This window comes from Pelodiscus sinensis, chromosome 23, assembly GCF_049634645.1.
Source record: "Pelodiscus sinensis isolate JC-2024 chromosome 23, ASM4963464v1, whole genome shotgun sequence".
Classification (NCBI taxonomy): domain Eukaryota; kingdom Metazoa; phylum Chordata; order Testudines; family Trionychidae; genus Pelodiscus; species Pelodiscus sinensis.
The window spans coordinates 14,212,742-14,234,044 of NC_134733.1; the positions used below are offsets into that span (position 1 = coordinate 14,212,742).

The window sequence follows — 21,303 nt, forward strand, 5'->3', positions numbered from 1 at the left end:
CTTTCGGAAAATAAAGCCTTTTCCGAAAGATCCCTTATTCCTCAAGGAATCCCCGTCTAGACTGGCGCTTTTTTCCGGCAAAGCCCCAAGCTGGAAAAAAGCGGCAGCCATGTCCATGCAAATGAAGCAGGGGAGATTTAAATCCCCACTTCATTTGCAATAACGATGTGTCTAATCTGCATCCCTTTTCCGGAAAAGAGGTGCAGTGTAGACACAGCCATGCAGTATGGGAAGTAGGTGGGCAGCCCTCAGTGGAGAAAGAACAGGGTAAGAACTATTTAGAAAAGCTAGACAGATGCAAATTCATGGTTCTGGATTTAATGCATCCGAGGGTACTGAGGGAGTTGGCAAATGTCATTGCAGAGCCTTGGCCATTATCTTTGAAAATTCGTGGAGATGGAGAGAGGTCCCAGATAATTGGAAAAAGGCAAATGTGGTGCCCATCTTTAAAAAAGGGGAAAAGGACAATCCAGGGAACTACAGAGCAGTCAGCCTAACCTCAGTCCCTGGAAAAATCATGGAAGAGATCCTTAAGGAATCCATTTTGAAGCACTTGGAAGAGGGGAAAATGATCAGGAATAGTCAACATGGATTCATCAAGGGCAAGTCATGCCTGACCAAACTGATTAGCTTCTTTGATGAAGTAACTGGCTTTGTGGACACGGGGAAGTGAGTGGATGTGATATACCTTGACTTTAGCACAGCTTTTGATACGGTCTCTCACAATATTCTTTTCAGCAAGTTAAGGAAGTATGGATTGGATAAATGGACTGTAAGGTTGATAGAAAGCTGGCTAGATTGTCGGGCCCAGTGGGTAGTGATCAATGGCTTGATGTCTGGTTGGCGGTCGTTTTCAAGTGGAGTGCCCCAAGGATCGGTTCTAGGGCTGGTTTTGTTCAACATCTTTATTAATGACCTGAATGAGGGGATGGATTGCACCCTTAGCATGTTTGCAGATGACACTAAGCTAAGAAGAGAGGTAGATACGTTGGAGGGCAGGGATAGGTACAGAATAGGTACACCCAAGATCACTTTTTAAATGACAGACCAAGCCAAGATCTGCCGCCCCGCCCCTTCCTTGAAGCCCCGCCCTCTCTATTCTCCTCCTCTCCATCACTTGCTATCCCCAATCTTTATACTGCTACTTTAAAAAAAAAAATTCCCACCATTCCTCGCAGCTACTTACCTGTGCTGTTGCTCGGTGAGTAGCTGCTCCTCAAATGAGGAAATCTAATGTAAATGTACTGCGCAGGTGTGCAGTTCAGAGAGGGCTCAAGAGCTACTCTTAGAGCCTCCGACATCTACCGGTAGATCGCGATCTACTGGTTGGTGACCACGGACCTAGACAAATTAGAGGATTGGGCCAAAAGAAATCTAATGAGTTTCAACAAGGACAAGTGCAGAGTCCTGCACTAGGGGCGGAAGAATCCCAAGCACTGTTACAGGCTGGGGACTGACTGGCTAAGTAGCAGATGAGAAGAAAAGGACCTGGGGATTACAGTGGATGAGAAGCTGGATATGAGTCAACAGTGCGTCCTTGTAGCCAAGAAGACTAATGGCATATTAGGGTGCATTAGGAGGAGCATTCCCAGCAGATCTAGAGAAGTGATTATTCCCCTTTATTCTGCACTGGTGAGGCCACATCTGGAGTATTGTGTTCAATTCTGCCCCCCCCCCCCCCCCCCCGCCCCACTACAGAAAGGATGTGGATGTATTGAATAGCGTCCAGCCAAGGGCAACCAAAATAAATAGGGGGCTGGAGCACATGACCTACGAGGAGAGGTTGAGGGATTTGGGCTTATTTAGTCTGCAGAAGAGAAGAGTGATGGGGTGGGGGAGATTTGAAGCAGCCTTCAACTTGTTGAAAGGAGGTTCCAAAGAGGATGGAGAGAGGCTGTTCTCGGTAGTGGCAGATGGCAGAACAAGGAGCAATGGTCTCAAGTTACAGTGGGGGAGATCTGGGTTGGATATTAGGAAAAACTATTTCCCTAGGAGGGTGGTGAAGCATTGGGATTGGTTCCGTAGGGAGGGGGTAGAATCTCCATCCCTAGGGGTTTTTAAGTCTCGGCTTGACAAAGCCCTGGCTGGGATGATTGAGTTGGGATTGGTCCTGCCTTGGGTAGGGGGCTGGACTCAATGACTCCTGAGGTCTCTTCCAGCCCTAGGAGTCTATGATTCTATGAAGCTGCCATTACTATAGAAATTGCCTTGAGGACTTGAAAAGCAGTGGGATGGAGCTGATGGGAAGGGGAAAATCAGTGCCCACAAAGGCTGCCCAAAAACAAGGAAAGGTACTAAAGTGGGTGGGGTGATCTGAGCTGGATATCACAGCTCCCAATATCAAACACAAAGGGCATTTAGAGCAGATTTTGCCACAGCACTCCCTCTCGTCAGCTCCCCTAATGCTCTCTCCTCTGATATTTTATCAGTCATTGGAATCCCAGACCTTCACAAAAATCAAATCTTCATCTCCTACCCCTGCTTGCCCTAGTGCTTGGGTCCATTCCATCTTCCCCCATTTAGCACAAAGCTTATATAATGCTACGTTTAAAGAGTTGAGTCCTTTTTTTCTTCCCCAGGTTCACGTTTATTTCTCCATGAAGTTATCAGTTTGATGCATGGACAAGTTATGAGGTGCCAGGGTGTCTCGACAGCATTCTGTGGGGGGGGGGGGCGGAGTCTGTTATTCTTGTTGGGCCCTGAAGGGGATTGTTTTTATTATTATTACTATTATTTTAAAACAACAAAATGCAGCCTCAGTCTGTAAAACTTCTCCTAACGCAATTGACTTCAGCGTTAATTGCTTAATGGCTACTCCTCAGCCCAAGCTAATGACAGGCTCTCAAGTTATCAAAGGAAAAGGTGAAAATTAGGCTGGCGGTTAATATAACAAACTAGCTGTTCATTTCAGAGAGGCTGCCCTATCTCAGGGAGTGTGGGAGCTGACAGAGTAATTCCACTGTTGTGTGTGTATCTGCATGCAGTGTGTTTTAAAATCCATTGCAATCTGTCCTTCCCTTTCATATCTAGCAGCTCCTGGCGCATACAGCCCTTGTTGGCTCTGTCTAAGGGGACTGATGGGAGTTGCTCTCACCTCTCTTGACTGGCTTTTCCCCCAGGTGAATTTGAGCACAGGGTCTCTCCAGACATTTCCCCCTGACCACTTTAGAAAGAGTTGCCCATGTCCAGTCCTTAACTTTTCCTTCATTTAGTGCTTAGTATCTGTGGATCCAGGGTTGTGTGGCATAATCAAAAGTGGAAAAGCCAGAGCATGGCGACTAAAAATGGCATAGCCAACAACGCTACTGTTGCGTCTCATCGACATGGGATGGAGGAATTAGATTCTACTTGGAGAGAATTGATCTGAATCTTATTTTTGTTGCACAGTGTCTGGACACTGTCCTGGGCTTGTTAGAAATCCCAACAGATGGAACGGCTGCTGTCTACACAGTAAAAGGCCCCGTGGCTGCAGTTCTTCTCAAATTGTCAGGATTGGGGAAACGAAGGCCCTCATCTGCCCCCCTGGGGCATGGGGCTCCTCCCAGCATTGGGGATCCCATACTGGAACTCCAGCCCCCTATAACTGCTCCTGTGGAGCTGGAGCACACAACATCTACAGGCCTGAACCCCTTGGGCTCTGGTGTGTGAGGGAAATATGGGTAATGTCTTTCTCAGATGAGCTTTTTTTTTTTTTTTGGCTTCTCACTTGTATGTGGCCCCTGACTGATTTTTCTGTGGGTCAGCAGTGCCTGACCCAAAAAAGGTTTCCCACCCCTGGATTAGGTGGATACACTGGTATTAACTCCTCAGATCCCCTTTCTCTGCTTGGAACTCATTAGGCCTCTGCTGCTTCTTCACTGGAAAATGAATGAGGCGTCACAAAAAATGAGGAGTAACGTTAGTTCGAACCAAGGGGTTTGATTCTAACTAACGCGGCCCGGAGTGCACTTCCTGGTTCGAATCAGTTGGTGATCGGAATAGCGCGCGGGTGAGATTATGCTAATGAAGTGTGGGATATTTAAATCCCCGCATCATTAGCAATTTTGGTCGGCTACATTTGCATCCCTATCTCGAGATAGGGAGCAAGTGTAAACATATGCAAAGGGAGATATTTGTCCCTCCCCTGAAAAACACCAAATTCACAGGCTTGGTGAGGGGATTTAGGCAGGAGTTCATAGAATCATAGAACACTAGAACCGGAAGGGACCTCGAGAGGTCATCGAGTCCAGTCCCCTGCCCTCAAGGCAGGACCAAGCACCGTCTAGATCATCCCTGATAGATGTCTATCCAAACTACTCTTAAATATCTCCAGTGATGGAAATTCCACAACCTTCTGAGGCAATTTATTCCAGTGTTTAACCACCCTGACAGTTAGGAAGTTTTTCCTAATGTCCAACCTCAACCTCTCTTGCTGCAATTTAAGTCCATTGCTTCTTGTCATACGAGGCCAAGGAGAACAATTTCCCCCCCTCCTCATTGTAACACCCTTTTAGATACTTGAAACTGCTATCATGTTTCCTCTCAGTCTTCTCTTTTCTAAACTAAACAAGCCCAGTCCTTTCAGTGCTCCCCCATAGATCATGGTTTCTAGGCCTTTAATCATTTTTGTTGCTCTTCTTCAGACCTTCTCCAATTTCTCCACATTTTTCTTGAAATGTGGTGCCCAGAACTAGACACAGTATTCCAACTGAGGCCTAATTAGTGCAGAATAGAGCAGAAGAATGACTTCTCATGTCTTGCTCACAACACTCCAGTTAATGCATCCCAGAATCCTGTTTGCTTTTTTTTTGCAACTGTGTCACACTGTTGACTCATTTAGCTTGTGGTCCATTATGTCCCCTAGATCCCTTTCTGCAGTACTCCTTCCTAGACAGTCACTTCCCATTTTGCATGTGTGAAACTGATTGTTCCTCCCTAAGTGGAGCACTTTGCACTTGCCCTTATTGATCTTCATCCTATATACCTCAGACCATTTCTCCAGTTTGTCCAGATCGTTTTGAATTATAACCCCGTCCTCCAAAGCAGTTGCAATCCCTCCCGCCTTGGTATCATCTGCAAACTTAATACGTGTACTCTTTATGCCCTCATCTAAATCACCAATGAGGATATTGAACAGAACCGGTCCCAAAACTGACCCCTGCAAAACCCCACTTGTTATGCCCTTCCAGCATGACTGTGAACCATTAATAACTGCTCTCTGAGAATGGTTATCCAGCCAGTTATGCACCCACCTTATAGCAGCCCCATGTAGGTTGTATTTCCCTAATTTATTGATAAGAAGGTCATGTGAGATCATAGCAAATGCTTTACTAAAGTCTAGGTATACCACGTCTACCGCTTCTCCCTTATCCACAAGACTTATCCTATCAAAGAAAGCTATCAGATTGGTTTGACGTGATTTGTTCTTTACAAATCCACGTTGGCTGTTACCTAGCTCCTTATTATCTTCCAAGTATTTGCAGATGATTTCCTCAATTACTTGCTCCATTATCTTCCCTGGCACAGAAGTTGCGGGAGGGAACCTGAGAGACCATGGGGCTCAATCAAAGCAGCTATTCTAGGCAATGGCCACTGTTTTGCCATATCGTCATGTGAAGGTTTCCTCCTGGAGTATCTGCCTTATGTGTGTCTCCACTGGCCTCTTTGGATCCAGCATGGGACCCACCATTGTGTCTCCCAGTACTTATGTATCTTCCACAAAGACTTCTGCCCAGCCTCGCACAAATGGGAGTCTCACCCACTGGGAATGCGCTGTGATCCTCACATCCAGTATGTGTCTCTGGCTTAGGAAGCAAGCTGGCCGCTGTGAGGAGAGGCCACATCAAACCAGTTTGGGTTTTCATAGGACCAGAATAGACAATGGGGGAAAATAAATAGAAATAAGCAGTCTGGCTACTTCCAGTTGGGAGTTGCCCTTCTACTTCTCTCAGCATGTTGCAGTTGAATTCCCTTCTGAGCAAGTGGCAGAGTACGCTGCCACTAACAGGGCCCTGGGTCAGGGCCCGGTGGAGTAGGGTGGGCCTGGGCCCCCCTACTGGGGCCACTGCCCCAGACTATTGACTTGAACCATCAGGCTGTGCTTCTCTGAACCCTAGGGCTGTTGCTACTGATTCTAGCCATCAGACTGCCCAGCCCCAAACCCATTGCTGACTTGAGCCATTAGGCTGTGCGGCCCTGAACTGAGGGCTGTTGTCATGGACTCTAGCCCTGGTGCCATGCTGACCAGTGAACAAAGGGGCTACACTACTGACCCCAGGCCACTAGGCCTCAATGCCTCAGGGTGACGAACAGGCGGCGTTCACACCCTTTGGTACCCGCCCCCTAAGGGATGGGGTGTGCACACGCTGCAACAGAGCCCCATTTCGATATTAGATGGAGCATGCTCCAAAACACCATGTTGTCAACAGAGGGACGTCCCAGGGCGGCTCTGCCTTGTGATCATTTGCTTGGTTTTGTTTTGTTGTGAAAGATACCGATCTGTTTGCTGTAGCTGAAAGGGAACGGCATAATGGCAGGAGCACAGTAACCTTGCTCCTTTACCTAAGTGCCGCTCATCATTTATTCCATACTTGGCAGCAGAGGACAGAACTTCTCCGACTGCTTAACAGTTGACTTACTTGGCAAGTGGAGTGCATCAGACACAGGCTAAAGCCAGAGTTTGAGGAGTCAGGACCAGGATTCCCTCTCAGCTGAGCACTTGGATGGCTGCCCAGGAGAGATTCAGGTGCCGCCCCAGCTGTTTGGCAGAGCACCCACAGCCACTCATAACCAGCAGTGTTTTTGTTGGTGGTGCACATCCACACATGCCTTGGGGCACATAACAAAATTTATTCTGCACATGGATGGAAAAAATTAAAGGGGACATTGGTCAGGACCCATCAGTGCAGGCTGGCATCAATCGGGGTAACTCAATAGAGTTACCCCAGCATACAAATGATGTAAGTGAAAGGAGAATCAGGCTCTATAGTGGACTTCTTCCCCCTGCCAGGGACAAGATGAATGCAGAAGCTTCTTTTTGCAGGCATACAAACCCCAGGACGGATGCAAATTTGTTCTCCCTTGCCTCTGCCCCTTCATTTTGCACCCCTCTGCTCCCATTACTTACCCATGTAAATATTAGGATGTGGGACAAAACCCTGCCCTGTCTTCCACGGATGCAAAATATGGGAGAGGAAAAAGTCTACTTCTCTGTCCTAAGTAGTTATATGGCCCCTGATCCCATAAATATCTCAGAGACCCTCTTCCCCCCCTCACACAGCTTGGTATACAGATCTAGCTGTCTCTATCCTGGGAGCCTGGCTAATACCTGACAGTGTCTCTTTAACCTTTGTTTTATTTATAAGTAATAGATTGTTTCATAGCAGTGCATCAACTTCTTATGGAACAGGCCAAGGCTCAAGGTACTTGCCCATTGGAGCTTACAAATACAGTAAAACTCCAATAGTCCGGCATCCAATAGTCCGGCACTCCTGATAGTCCGGCATCAAAATGGCAAGAGCCTAGTGAGTGAGCTTCGGCAAAAAATGAGTCACAAGGTAACAGCAGCAGCAGCTGAACTGAGCAAAAAGGGTAAAAAAGGCTTAAAAAAACTAAAACATTACAGTATACTGTATACAGTATGTACAATAAAAAGGGTTAAGAACACTTTATATACAGTATATAATGTATACAGTATATATATAACCAGCTTATAGTACCTCCTGATAGTCTGGCATATTTGATAATCCGGCACGACCTAGGTCCCATAGGTTCCGGATTATCGGAAGTCTACTGTAGTAAAAAGTGTGTAAAAAGCAATGTGCGTGCCCTGGGTTCGACAGAGATGTACGTATTTAAGGTGCAGCTCTTTGCCATTCTTCATCCACCCCTTTGCAACCCCTCCAAAATAAATATTCTGAGGGACTGAGGCACAGAGAGAAGAACAGTTTAATTGCCTCTCGTTGGGAGGGTAGGGAGCCATTCAAAAGTGCCTGTGAGAATCACTCGGACGTGTGCTCTTGAGCCATGCGCTTTTGACAATCCCACCCTGTGAGCCGTAGATGCACATCGCCTCTGAAAAATCAGGCCATGTGCAGCTTGACACAGGTGTCTGTGGCATAGCTGGGAATCAAGCTCAAGTCTCCGAGCAGTGACTTAGCTATGGGACCATCCATCCACCTCTCCTTTTCAGGGGAGGCTGCACCACTGCTCCCAAGCGGCTTCTCACAGCATTTCTGCAGCGTTCCTTCCTTTCCGCCTTCTGCTTGCATGTGACCCAGAGCCCTGGATAGAATCTTTCAGGCAGATCTGCATGACAGGTGCCCCCAGACGTCTGGCTCCGACTCCAGAGGCTTTTCTTTTGAACATGAGGTCTGTGCTCCTTGTCCTCTGGAGAGCAGACTCCCAGGATAACCTTGCACCTGAAGATGTAAAATCAGTCTGTCAGCCACTGAGCATGGTGAATGCCCAGCCCACATACACACACGCAACAAGCTCTACAGTTGGAATATTTGTTTAATCTTTTTCAAGAATAAAATGAAATATTTACGGCTGTTTCCCTTCCAACCCTTTCCGCTACCCTGGAGTGATTTTAAAGCGAAACGTGGAATCAGCTTCTCCAATATAAATATATTTTGCCAACAGATCTGAAAATCCGCCGTCTATGGCATTACCCGAAGGACAGGGGGAGCCGACAGAAAGTGAGTTCACTGCAGGAAAATTTGCAGTCCCTTCCAATGGAGACAAAACAAATCACATGTTGTCCATGGCCCTGCAGGTCACGGGTGAAGTAGTGCCAGTTCCCCAAGTCTGAGGAAGAGGAGGAGAGAGGGAAAACAAGGGAGCCAGCTGGCCAGTCACAGAGCTATCTGTTTACTTCATTTGTCTGTCAACGTCTGTCCTTTTTTATCAATTTCTCCATCTGTTTCTCTCTCACACAAACACACACACACACAGTTTGGGAAAAGGTTATCAGCCCCATTGGCAGCTATATTTCTGTCCCTGGCATCAAAGCTTCCCACACGCTGGCTGGCACCTGAGAGGTACCATTGCCTCATTTCAGTTCTCAGAGGTGAGAGTCTGAGTGGAGAGGGCCCCCATGCCACAGCAAGAAACATCTCATGCAACCACGGGACATAAATTGAAGACAGACTCCTGGCTGAGGGTCCGCCCCTGCCCTGTACTGCTCCACTGAACTTAAGAGAGTGGCACAAAAAGTTTGCCCCCAGTTAAATATGTTTTTTGGGTGGGGAATCTGCTTTGCTTTTTAGTTCTTGACAGTGTTCTACAACGCTGAACGGGCAAGGGTCGGGTGACAGCAAGCAAAGGGAGGGCTGGGAGATGGGAGTGTTGAGAGCCATTGCGTTGCGGAAGCAAGCTGGCCAAATCAAAACTGGACCAGTTAAGCAGAAGCAGAGGCAAAGGCAGCATGTTATGCTGCTGGGCAGTGCAGCAGGTGGAGGAAAGGAGAAAACGTTCAGGATCGTGCCAACCTATAACATTTTCTTGGTCTCCCAAAAGGGTTCCTTGGTGCTCTGGAACACACCGTTGCTGGCCAGATGCATGGTGTGTGGTATTAACTCCAGCTCTGAAGCAAGCTGTACCACATTCCACTTACCTGTGCCCAGAGGAACATAAAAACACAAGAATGGCCACACTGGATGAGACCAAAGGTCTATCTATCCCAGTATCCTGTCTTCCAACAGTGGCCAATGCCAGGAGCCCCAAAGGGACTGAACAGAACAGGGAACCATCAAGTGATCCCTCCCCTATTATCCATTCCCAGCTTCTGACAAACAGAAGCTAAGGACACCATCCCTGTCCTTCCTGGCTAGTAGCCATTGATGGACCTAACCTCCATGGATTTATTTAGTTGTCTATTGAACCCTGTTATAGTCTTGGACTTCACAACATCCTCTGGCAAGGAGTTCCACAGGTTGCCTGTGTGTGGAGGGAAACAATCATGTGATAAGGGTGATTGACAAAAGAGAGCATCTGTCAGCGGGAGTGGAGGAGAGATGGCTCTGCTGTGCAGGGCAGAGGCGGTTGTCATCTAGGCCGATGAATTACTTGGGGCAACACAGCGTTGAGTAGCTGCGTGTGTTGCTATGGGTTTGGTAAGAGGTGAACGTGTGCTGGTTGGCTTAGGTGGCAGAATCCCTATCACCAGTCTGGGAGGATGGGTGCTAGGTGACGGCATCTGAATTAAGGGTGGACTGCACCTGGAACCTTGATAGTGTCATCTACAAAGGGAGCAGCTATAGCCAATGGGACTCTGAGAATGTGTGTGTGTGTGTGTGTGTGTATGTGTGTGTTGCTATAGGCTCTAGATAGTGTATTAATCTTGACCTTGTGCAGATGGACCCATCTTCCCAGCATCGAACATGTGCACGTGTGTGCTAATACGCAGAGACAGAGAGCTATGAATTAAAAACGCCATAGGCAACCCAAGAGAAGAAAATAAAAACAACCCAGAAACTCCTTGAAGGATGGCATTTATGTCCTAAGTTGTAAAACTAGTTGAGCTCCCCAAAGACGTGGCAGTAACAGAATCTAGCTGTTGGAACCCAGAGACGCATTGTTCTGATTTAATAATTAATGGGGAGTTAATTGAGGCTTTTACTGAACTGAAACAGGATAAAAGAAACCTGCCAGTCTGGATGGGAAGCTTTCCCTGTGAACAAGTTCATTCAGTTCCCCTGGGACTGCCCATCTCCCCCACCCCTCTTCCCTCTGCCATTCTCTCCTCTCGCCTGCCTCTCCCCAAAAGGGTGTAGTGTGAGACCACTTCTGCTCTTCCCTACTCAGGAGAAGCTGGGCAGAAGTGGAGGCATTTGGGAGGTGGGGAGGAGACAGAGGCAAGTGAATGAAGCTTTGCTCCTTCCCTCTCTTGGGTCATTGTTTGATACGGATTTTCCATATTCTCCATGACTTGGGAATCACTGAGCCGTGCAGCAGCCTCGAAGGATGCTTCCAAAGAGACAGACAGAGGGAGCTGCAGGAAAAGCTGGCTTGGTGCCAGGTTGAAGGAAGCAAATAATGACACAGGTTTATCAACTGCAGCTTTGGCAATGGGAATGCTCTGAAGGAACTGAAATCAGAATGCCTTTTAACTCCTTAGAGCCTAGGCTATGCATGGGGGAAAAAACACATATTTGGCCAGCACCTTGGAAAATGCCAGGTGAGGGGCCTCAGCAGCTGAATCCTCCCACTGCAAGACCAAGGGATTGCCCCACTGCGACACAATACATGCTAGACATGGCACTGATGCCACGCTGGAAGTGAGACTACCTGAAAGGCCATGTGTCATGGTCCATGGTCTGTTGACATCAACGGGGGCCTTTCATTGGCTTCCATAGGTTTGGGTTGGGCCCTGATTTCCATTCTTTATTACATTTCTTGGGACATAACAGCATCAAGAGGCCACCCAGGAGAGATCTAGGTGCTGCCCAGTTGTTTAATAGAGTGCCCACAGCCACCAGCATGTGTTTTTCCTGGTGGTGCACATCCACACATGCCTCCGTGTACCTAACAAAATGTATTCTGCACATAGATGGAAAACTTAAGAGGGAACGCTGCCCACCGTATTTCTGAGTCTCAGTGCAGTGATGAGACAGCCCAGCTTATTTTAATTCCTTCTCCTCCTCCTGCTGCTCCTCTCTCCCCCCCCCCCCAGGAGGCTCCCACCGCTCTCATCAGGTCTGTTTTTTTTCCCCCCTGATTTAAAATCAGCAGCCTGGTCTCCAGAGATGCTGAGCACCCACGTTGCCAGCTAGAGAGGACGGGAGATGCTGGTACTCAGCATCTATGCAAGCCAGGCCCACAGCCTACCGCCGACCCTCCTGGCCCTGTCGCTTCGTCTTACTTGGAGGGGTGCTGCTTGTGAGCATACGGCTTGTGTGTCCCTGGGAGTGGATCTGGGGGCAGCTGTGCCTGAGTGCTCCATTTAGGCCTGTTAAATCAGATGCAGTCTGTACGGTGAGGGCGGGGAAGGCACAGGAATCCCAAGGGGCTGCTCTGAATTTGGGACTAAGATTTAGTTTGTTTACTTCCCTTAGGAGACTTGGCAAGGAGGCAGAGAGGGGTTAAGGTCTGGACTAGGATTTTGGATCTAACCTGGATTTTTTTAAAAAAAATTAACTTTGATAAATAGGAAAAGCCGCCCCCCCAACACACTCACTCACACACAGTTACACACACATTTGAGGGTGTTCCCCTCCCCTGCTTTCCCCCATCCCACTGCTCAAGTGGATGATTAGGAAGGTCAGTTAGCCAGTGGTGCCTGGGAGATTTACCTCAGCAGTGCTGACCTTGGGTTCAGGTCCCTCACCCCCTCCCCTTGCACAGCTGCTTTCAGTTTTCTAATTAAGGTCTTTTGTGCATCCCCTCCCTTTGGACTTGCAGCCGCCAGTCATTCTCCCTGGCAGCGTACAGCCGAGGGGGAAGGGGAGGCTCATACATTCATCTGCAGTGAGATTCCCATTCAAGCCCTGCTGCTCTGGCTGCAGCCAGGATTATATTGGAGAGGGGGTGGGGGAGCTTTGCCCATTTTCCCTTCAGTAATTGCTCTTCAGCTACTGCCTCCCAAATGGACCTTTTTAATTTGCTTCCTTCTGTTTTTCTGGGTCCACCTAGCACGGCCACGAGGGAGGCCCCTGGCTAGAGAGCCAAGCATGGGCAAGGCTGAGCTCATACATCACTGATGTTGGAGGGTACCACTAGTACAGACAAGGTATGTGATGCCCCCCTCCCCAACTCGTGAGTTCAGAGCCAGCCTCTGGGAACAGAACAGCAGTGCCCTAATCCAGCTAGGTGCATGACTTTTCTCTTACCACGCGGTGGGCGTGTTGCAGTGACTCAAGGGAAGCACACACTGACATAATGGGTGGAGATGAGGCTTTCAGTCTCCCTCCATAGCCTCAGTCCCACCTATGCCCACTAGCCCTATAAACTACCAAGAGGAAAATCTGTAAGGGGCCCTCTGGAGCACAGATCCCAAAGAAGCAGCATCATTGCAGACAATGAATTGTTGCCTTAACTCAGTGGTTTTCAAACTACGGGTCGTGACCCAGTACTGGATGGTGGATTGTCGGGCACTGGGTCTCGTTGCTGCTGGGCAGCGACCTGCCTGTCCTGGCACCGCAGACTGCGCAGTGCCCCAGAAGCAGCTGGGAACAGTTCTGGCTCCTGGGAGTGGGAGTGAGGGGGAGAGCGCACAGGGCTCCACATGCTGCTCCTGCCCTGAGCACTAGCTCTGCACTCCCACAGGCTGGGAACCTGCTGGTGGCTGCGCCTGGGGTACACCACGGTCTCTGGTGGCAGGAGAGGCAGGAAGTTGCCTTAGCCCCGCCCCCCCCCCACGGCACTGCTGAGTGAGAGACGCTTGAGGTAAGCCCCTCCTGTCCCAGTCCTGACCCCCCTGCAAGCCAGAGCCCAAAGCTCTCCTCCTCAGCCCCACCCTGGAGGCCACACCCCAGTCAAATAATGTTGGGTTGTGAGCACCAACAATTTTCTTCAGCTGGGTCGTGAGAAGAAAAGTTTGAAAGCCTTAATCCCTGTTCCCTAGGTAAAGGCATGTTCTCCCCAACCCTGAACGTACCTTCTTTCATGCACTGTGTACTTCTCCCGAGCGAGGCCAGCATACCATGTGCAGGCAGAGATTCACCATCCCCAAAGCATCTGGTTCTTGGTGATCTGCTTGAATGCAGAAGGAGGCTTCTCCCGGAAGGCAGGTGCTGATCTGCTGTCCTTTGTTTTGAATCTTGGCTGTGGTGATGTGCGGAGACTGACCATGGAATGGGGCGTGCTACTGCTTGCACAGGTCTGCCCCAGCGTCTGGCAATCAGGTAACACACCCTGGAGACCTGTGAGTGAGTATCACAGCCACTTTCATGGCCTAAAAGGGTTAATGCCTCTGATTGGAGTCATGTCTTAGCCTGATTCTACCTGCCTAACCGTATGAGGAGTCTGGATGCCAGGTTTGCAACTGCCCTGGGCCCCATGCTTTGTGTGTGTGTGGGGGGGGGGAGCTGCTTCAGAGGGACACAGGGTCCAGGGCAGCCTGGAATCTAAGTGGGAGCTTGGTGCCAGCAACAGTGAGCAAGCCAGCCCTAGCCAGTCCCACTGCTCTGCCCCTTCCCTACCCCGCCTCCATTCCACCTCTTCCCCCAAGCCCTGTGCACCTCTTTCCCGCTTCCGCCCCTCTCCCAAGCAGTGCTGGGAGCCAGCGTTGGGGAGTGGGGCAGGCAGGGCCAGGTCACTCACTGCTGCTGGCACCGCCCTCCCCACTCCCACTAGCCTCCCAAGCTACCCTGCACCCCACGTCCTATGGATGGGACGGATAGCTTTGAAAATAGAAGCCCAAATATTGGTGGAGCTGTGCCCACGTTCCTGAATATTGGTGGAGCACGGGCATGATGGGCTCATATAACTTGCCACCTATGACGAGGAGGCCTGTTAGAATCAAGGGGGCTGCTTGGGGAAGCCAGATCAAGGGTGTTGTCTCCTGAGTGGTAAAAGGAGCATGTAGCAGAGCTGTAAAGCGTTACACGTTATGGTAACCTGGGAAACATTCAGGTTTGGGCTAGGAATGTGAATGACGAGTCGACTATACGATAAGCAAATGCTTATTGGATAGTCAACAGACTAGTTGACTAGTCGCTTCCCCCTTCCCTTCCCTTGCTGCCTTTATCAGAAACAGGCAGCAAGGGGGGGGGGGAAGACGGGGTGCTTCAAAGCGGCAGCACCACATAGAGCCCTGGGCCAGACCCTGGGCTCAACGCGGCGCTGCTGCTTTGAAATGCCATGTGCAGCTCCCGGGGCCAGCTGGGAGCCCAGGCTGCACATGGTGTTGTCAAAGTGGCAGTTTCGCGTGGAGTCCAGGGTCAGTGGGGAAAGTCCCTGCTCATATCTCTCACTCTCACACACAAAACCCCCCAAATGCACAAGACTAGCTGGGGATGTGGGACAGACACGGAGGCAGCCCCTCACTAACACAGCCTGCTGGGCTTTGCTCCGTGACTCTGCTGTTGTATTTTGTCTAGTGAATAGAAACGGCGGTGTCAGGTTCCAAGTACCCCCCCCCCCTCCTCCTTTTTTTTTTTGGCTGCTAAATACATTAGCCCAGGCCTGCTCTGCCCTTCAAACAAACGAGGTTTGCAGGAATTTATGATGTTTTGTGTGTCTGTGTTGCCAGTACCTACTGGCAGCAGAATCTGAGGGGATCCCTTGGCACACTTATCTCTCAGTCAACTTTGCTGGCACCAGGGGTAGGGTGCACACGCCAAGCCAGGAAACAGATACACACATGAGATTGTTGGTTTTTCCTTCCCACTGCCTGCACTTGGAGGAACCCAGTCAGCAGTGTGCACATCAGCAAGCAGCAGATTACAGAGGGTAGAATAGGGGCCACGTGGCAATGAGACAAGGCAAAGGAAGGAACATGAAGAACAGAATTCTGAAGATAATCACCTGATTCCTGATGGTCATAAGACCACGATAAGTGCGTACAGGGAGGCAGATTGTAGGTCAATGCATAGTTTTTCTTTTGAGGCTTTGTTTACACTTAAAACTTTAAAACACTGCCACTTTAAACTAAAAGTGTGGCCACAACATGAGCGCTGGGGGAGAGCTCTCATAGTGCTCTGGGTAAACCACTATCACGAGGGGAGTATTCATGCTCTTATCCCTGTAGTCTGGTTCACACTGGCACTTTACAGTGCTGTAACTTGCTGCACTTTGGGGGGGTGAGTGTGTGTGGTTTTTTTCACAATCCTGCGCCAGAAAGTTACAGCGCTGTGAAGCGCCAGTGTAGACTTGGCCTAAAAGGGTATTTTTCACCTGAGGCGATGACGCTTGTGTAGCTAGGGGGAAAGAATGAGAGGGTTCGTGTAGCATGGCCTCCACGGTGGCATCTGACCTGTTGGTCATGGTGATGTTGCTGGGAAAACGGTCTTAGAAAAATTATAGACTTGAGAGATGCTGAACTCCTGATGCTCTGATCCAGTGTTTCTCAACCTTTTTTTTTATAAAGTACCCCTTAAAAAAAAAAAAAGTACCCTCAGTACCTATAGTTTTCAGACACACACAATTTTGTTCTGCCATTGCAACACATTTGTTTAAACAACTTAATCGTAGCCGGGCAGGTGATGAAATTTTTAGGTGTAAAAAGTACAAAAATAATAAAGCGCTGTAAAACTTAAAACAAAAATTCAGTTTTCTCCACATTTCAGTTGTGTTGACGTACCCCACCCCCCAGATTTCTCTTGAGTACCCCTAAGGGTACTCGTACACAGGTTGAGAAACACTGCACTGAGCCACTTGGTTTCCTGTGGCTGTTTTTGCTTCTGGGTTTGATATTTTTTTTAAAAAATCTCATTGTTTCTTCTAAAATGAAGTGTGGCACAGAAGCAACAGAACAGTAGGGATGTCCCAGGCCAGGTCGACACTAGGGGAGAGAGTCAACTTAAGATATGCAACTCCAGCAATATGAATAGCATAACTTGAGTTCACATACTTTAGGTTGAATTTCCATGGCATCCCCAAATACTGGAATTGACAAGGGCGCCATCAGTAGTCAATTTAGTGGGTCCTTACTAGACCCTGGAAGATCGATCTCTGCACCTTCAGTCTCCTGGCAAGGGGACACAAAGCCCCCAAAGTGCTCAGGAATGGCCCGACTCTTCTCCCATTTAAATCAACCTCCTGATTTCAACAAGAAGGCTTAGGTCTGTTCTTCAGCATCTTTGAAAACCCCAGTCTTCCTTTGCAAGTGGATATCAACACTTAGGAGACTTAAGCCATTCAGAAATCAACCTGAGGCCAGAACAAAGGAATGGGAGTCAACACCCTTGGATTCTGTTCTTGAAGCACTATATGACCATGTACAACCCACTCAATTTCTCTGAGTCTCAGTGTATCTATCTGTAAAATGGGGATAGCAATATATAACTACATCTCACAGGTATGCCTGCAGCTTTTAAACCCTTATAGAAAGGGTACAATTGAAGGGTAAAGAATTAGTTGCAGATTCACTCTTCATTAATCATTATTGTAATTCATTTTATTTTGAATTAAGCTGATGTAAAATAGTTCACAGGGGATGGAGATTGGCATGCTGTTCTGATCCTCAAAATGCTGATGTGGGACTCTGTAACATACCTTCAGTTTCCTCCTTAATTTACTTTGAATATTGGGAAAAGATTTGGTACAACCCAGGCCTGATTCTCCCTGGCTTTGGACCTTGCATTCACAGATCTACCTCAGCTACCCAATCACGCTTACATAAGCAGTAGAATTTTACACCTTGTTTGTAAAAGCGCACGTGACTATGTGAGGGGCAAGCCAAAGGAGAATGAGTCCCAATATTTTATTACAGGGGTGTCTGTAAAGGACGTTTGATGGATTCATAAGGGTGAAGAGTGACTGAAATGAGGCTTATACAGCCTGCATTTACTCTTTTTTTTTTTTTTTGTACAGTGATATGGTCCATACAGTGCTGCTTCTTAATATAGATGGAGTCCAGTCGTTTTTGTGGGCTGGACTGTTGGGATCACAATGAAGAGTTGCACACTGGTCGTGTAGTCTCCATGATTGTATGAGGTGAGTGTAGCTGCAGTCTGCCCCCTTTTGTGTACACCATGGGGTTCTGTGCAGGCTGGCCGGGTGGCCCTCAACAGGATCTCCCTGCGCTGCCAAGCGAATGTAAGAGAAAAGCATTGATTGTGCTGTGTTTTATAAGAAAACTGGTACATAAACAAAATAAATCTCAGACCCAGCTGGAGCAGGAGCTGTGAAAGCTGAGGAAGGCAACACTAGAAAATGAGCCCTGGGCTGGGGAGATTTATTGAAATATGCCATGTGTGTCTGTGTTTTTTTTTTTTAAGTAATAGAAAAGTAGGGCTCTAATGGTCATGCGGCAACCATATAAAGCCCAGGTGAGGAAATGAATGTAAATGACAGGGAAAGTATTTTTTTCTTTAACGAGAAAAATAAAAAACCAAAGGGAAACCCAGAGCAACATGCTACAGGAGCCGAGTGGAATCAGCCAGGCCTGAGGCACAAACAAAGGACACACCTGGGCTCCCAAGGTCTTACCTCGACTCTTGCCTGATGTCTCCCTGTAGCATCGGAGCTGGAGGAGGAAAACAGCTTGCGGGCTCTTTCTCCCCCCTGGGTCCCAGAAACCCTAAGGCCAGCCCTGAGGGCAGGTGTGCGTCAGAGAGAGACAGACCGAGCTGTGTCAGACGGAGGGAGAATTTAACTCAAGAAAACAAAACAATAATAATAAACCTCTAATCCATTTAGAGGAACCCTCACCTCCTGCTTGAGATAGGAGACTGGGAGCTGAAGAAAGTGCAAGAGCAAACGAACCCAATGAATTAGTCTTAACTATCGTGAAAACAGCGCTTGTGTAAATGAGGACCCGGAGGGCCAATAAGCAAGCTGTAAAATGTTACAGGAGGGAAGTAAGTCAGGGCTGTAAACCTGGAAAGTCAAGACTGGGTAGCCAGGATCTGGAGCATAAAACGGGAGATTAAAGGATGATGAATGAGGCGCAGCGGTGGATGGCACGCACGCTGGTAGGGATTCTAATTCCTGTGGCCTAGAGACAGGCTTTCTCTGAGCATTGCAAGGGACTGAGAAAAGACTGAGGTGCACGCTGTGAACTTGCAGGGAGGGGGGAGAGCAAACAATGGTTGATAAATAAAAGAAGGGAATATAATCAAATCAGCATTGAGTGTCTTTGATTTAGGAGGACACCAATGAAAAGAGAAGAGCGAGAGGAAAGCAGGGTGGGAGCTGCTGCTGGGTGAGGCTGTGCCTTGAGTGAGATATAGTGCGGGCCCTAAATTATCATCATCATTATTTTTTGGCTGGACTGTGTTGTGGCATCAATAGCAATTTACACTCTGGGGGAACAGCACTTACTACAGACTTGTCGTCATAAATTGTGCATTGTCCTTATTTATTTGCAACTTCATCCTGACCCACCAATCCCCCTCACTCCCTCTTCCCTTAGACACCCAACTGAGAGGGCGTGTCTTTGCCATGTGGCTTCAGAGCTGACATTTCACCCCAATGGAGGGTCTCCAGCCACACTTTCTTGTTCTCCTTTCAGGAAGAGGGGAGCATTTTCTGAATGTTTCCATTCCTGGTAGGAGGCTAGCACAGGCTCAGAAGAAGAGGCTAACGCCACTGCAGATAGATCCTGCTAACTGGGAGCACTTCATGAGCCATATGACTGATTGGTACTTCCATGACATTACTACTCTCTATTACACAGCTGAGAGTGCTTGGCCAATGTCAGCCATTTTGAACATCTGAGACAAAGGCCTGGTCTATACTACTGCAAGCAGGCCCACTAATGGGGAGGGATAAAAGGAGCAATTGCCCCTGGACTCGGAAAGTCTAAAATGCCTGGGGCTCTAGGCCCTTTAAATAGTTGCCCACACAGTCATTCCAGGCAGCGCTGAGGGCTTGCAGCGGGGTGGCATGGGGCACTTGCTGCCCTGGCCCATCCCTTCTGTCCGAGGCACAGCCCCATGTCCAGGGGCCCAGCGTGTCTGTCAGTTCTCCTGACCATGGGCCATCGGTCTAACTTATGCAACATAAATAACTTAGCTCTACGTATCACTGACTCTCTCCCATCGACTCCAGCTACTCCTCTCATTCTGGTGGAGTACCAGAATCGACAGGAAAGTGCTCAGTGGTCGATTTGTCACATCTGTACTAGAGGCGATAAATTGACTCCCGCTGGATCAATCGTTGTCTGGTAGGAAGTGAAGACATGTCCGTCCAGTTACTTTACTGTTGCTCTGTGGGACAGATTGTACTAAGGGAAGAAGGGTCCATACTGTCCTTCTGTCCAAATCTGGACAGGCAAAAGCCCTCCCTGCCCCATAGCAGTATTACAAGATGCGTCCTCAAAACTATTTTGAGGCAGCCACAATCGCACATAGAACCAGGTCAGCTATTTCTGGTGCATCCTTGGGCTAGCAGTGCTCAAGCTTCTTCACAGAATGAACAACATGCTAGTAGAGAAATTGTCTCATGGGCCAACTGCCCTCCCCTGGCATCCCTGTGGCATCTACAAAGGAAGGGTTTAATCTAGTCTGAGCACCATGTTACCAGCAACAATATGAGAACTGCGTCTTTAGGCAACAGCAAGATACGTGCTTGAGATACTTACCTGAGACATGACTTGCTGGTCTTGCTTGCTTCTATGCTGCATGGGCCACTTGGCTGTGGTCTCAGAAGGAACCTGTGAATTGGAAGGGTCCGTTTGATTGAGTTTCCTAAAGCATCCTTTCTCTCTGCATCCCCAGAGAGGTTTTTCCTTCTGCAGAAAATAGGATTTTTGTGCCAAGAAGTATGGTAGAGCCATTGGAAGAGCAGCAAAGCAAGACAAGTTTAAATACTCTGTACATCCAAGAGAGGAAGGTAGGATAGACATCTGAGACTTTTCCAAGCTTGTCCTGTGGGGAGGGACTGTCATCTGGACAGCTGAGAACCCCAGCAGAGTAGAACTTTATGACAAAGCCAAACCACCATATTATTCAGGGAAACAAGTGCAAACAGGGAGAAAAGTCCCCACTGATGCCTCAGGAGCCCAGGCCCACGGATTTAAAACCATGGAAGCAGGTGTTGGGTCTAGTCTGGTAACTGTCATTCAGCACCTCATCCCCTTTTCTCCTCCCTTTGCTCAATCAGACAGTTTTACCATTTTGGGATCCCTTGGGCTGGGAGAGGAAGAGGAAAGCAAGAGGAAGAGGCAGAAGCTCATTGAGTAAACTGGTTCCTGGGACCAGGAAGGTTTCCACTCAGGGGCAGCTGATGAGCTTCCTAACTAAAGCTGGAGGTGTCCGATCCAAATGCCCTTTTCTCTGCCTGTCCCATGTAATCTCTCTCTTTTTGCCCTGTGTAGGCAGCAAGATAACAGTGGAAGCTGACGGTTGTGGACAGGGCATGAAGCAATTTCCCTCACATCTAGTATTGTATCAGACAGAGGCTGTACAGTTTACTGACTGACTCCTCTTTAGAGATGTGAGACCCCCCCAGTTCTTCTCTTGTGTTTTGTCTCCTTCTGGAGACTGACAACGTGTGGCAGCCAAAGCTAGACATCCAGGACAGCAGGCAGAAAGGAGCCAATCCAGACAACTTAACGCAGTTCCTGGCACATCCATCTTCATAAATGGCTTTGGGAGTACGCAATCAAAGAGGACACAAGCTGTGCCCTGCTTGTTGCTAGCACAGCCAAAGTCCTCTCATCTAGTATATGAGGAATCACGGTTGGGGAGGCTCCTGGGAGCCCCTCAGTGGGGTAAT

The 21,303-nt window shown here is 48.5% G+C and overlaps 1 protein-coding gene across 1 annotated transcript in view; it reads left to right on the forward strand.

Annotated features, from left to right (window-relative positions):
* SAMD11 (sterile alpha motif domain containing 11) overlaps positions 1-21,303 on the forward strand; it is a 324,237-nt gene that overhangs the window by 21,348 nt on the left and 281,586 nt on the right. The window contains exon 3 of the mRNA XM_075906866.1: positions 17,455-17,577. The gene's annotated coding sequence lies outside the window, so the exon portion shown is untranslated. The remainder of the gene's footprint in view (positions 1-17,454; positions 17,578-21,303) is intronic.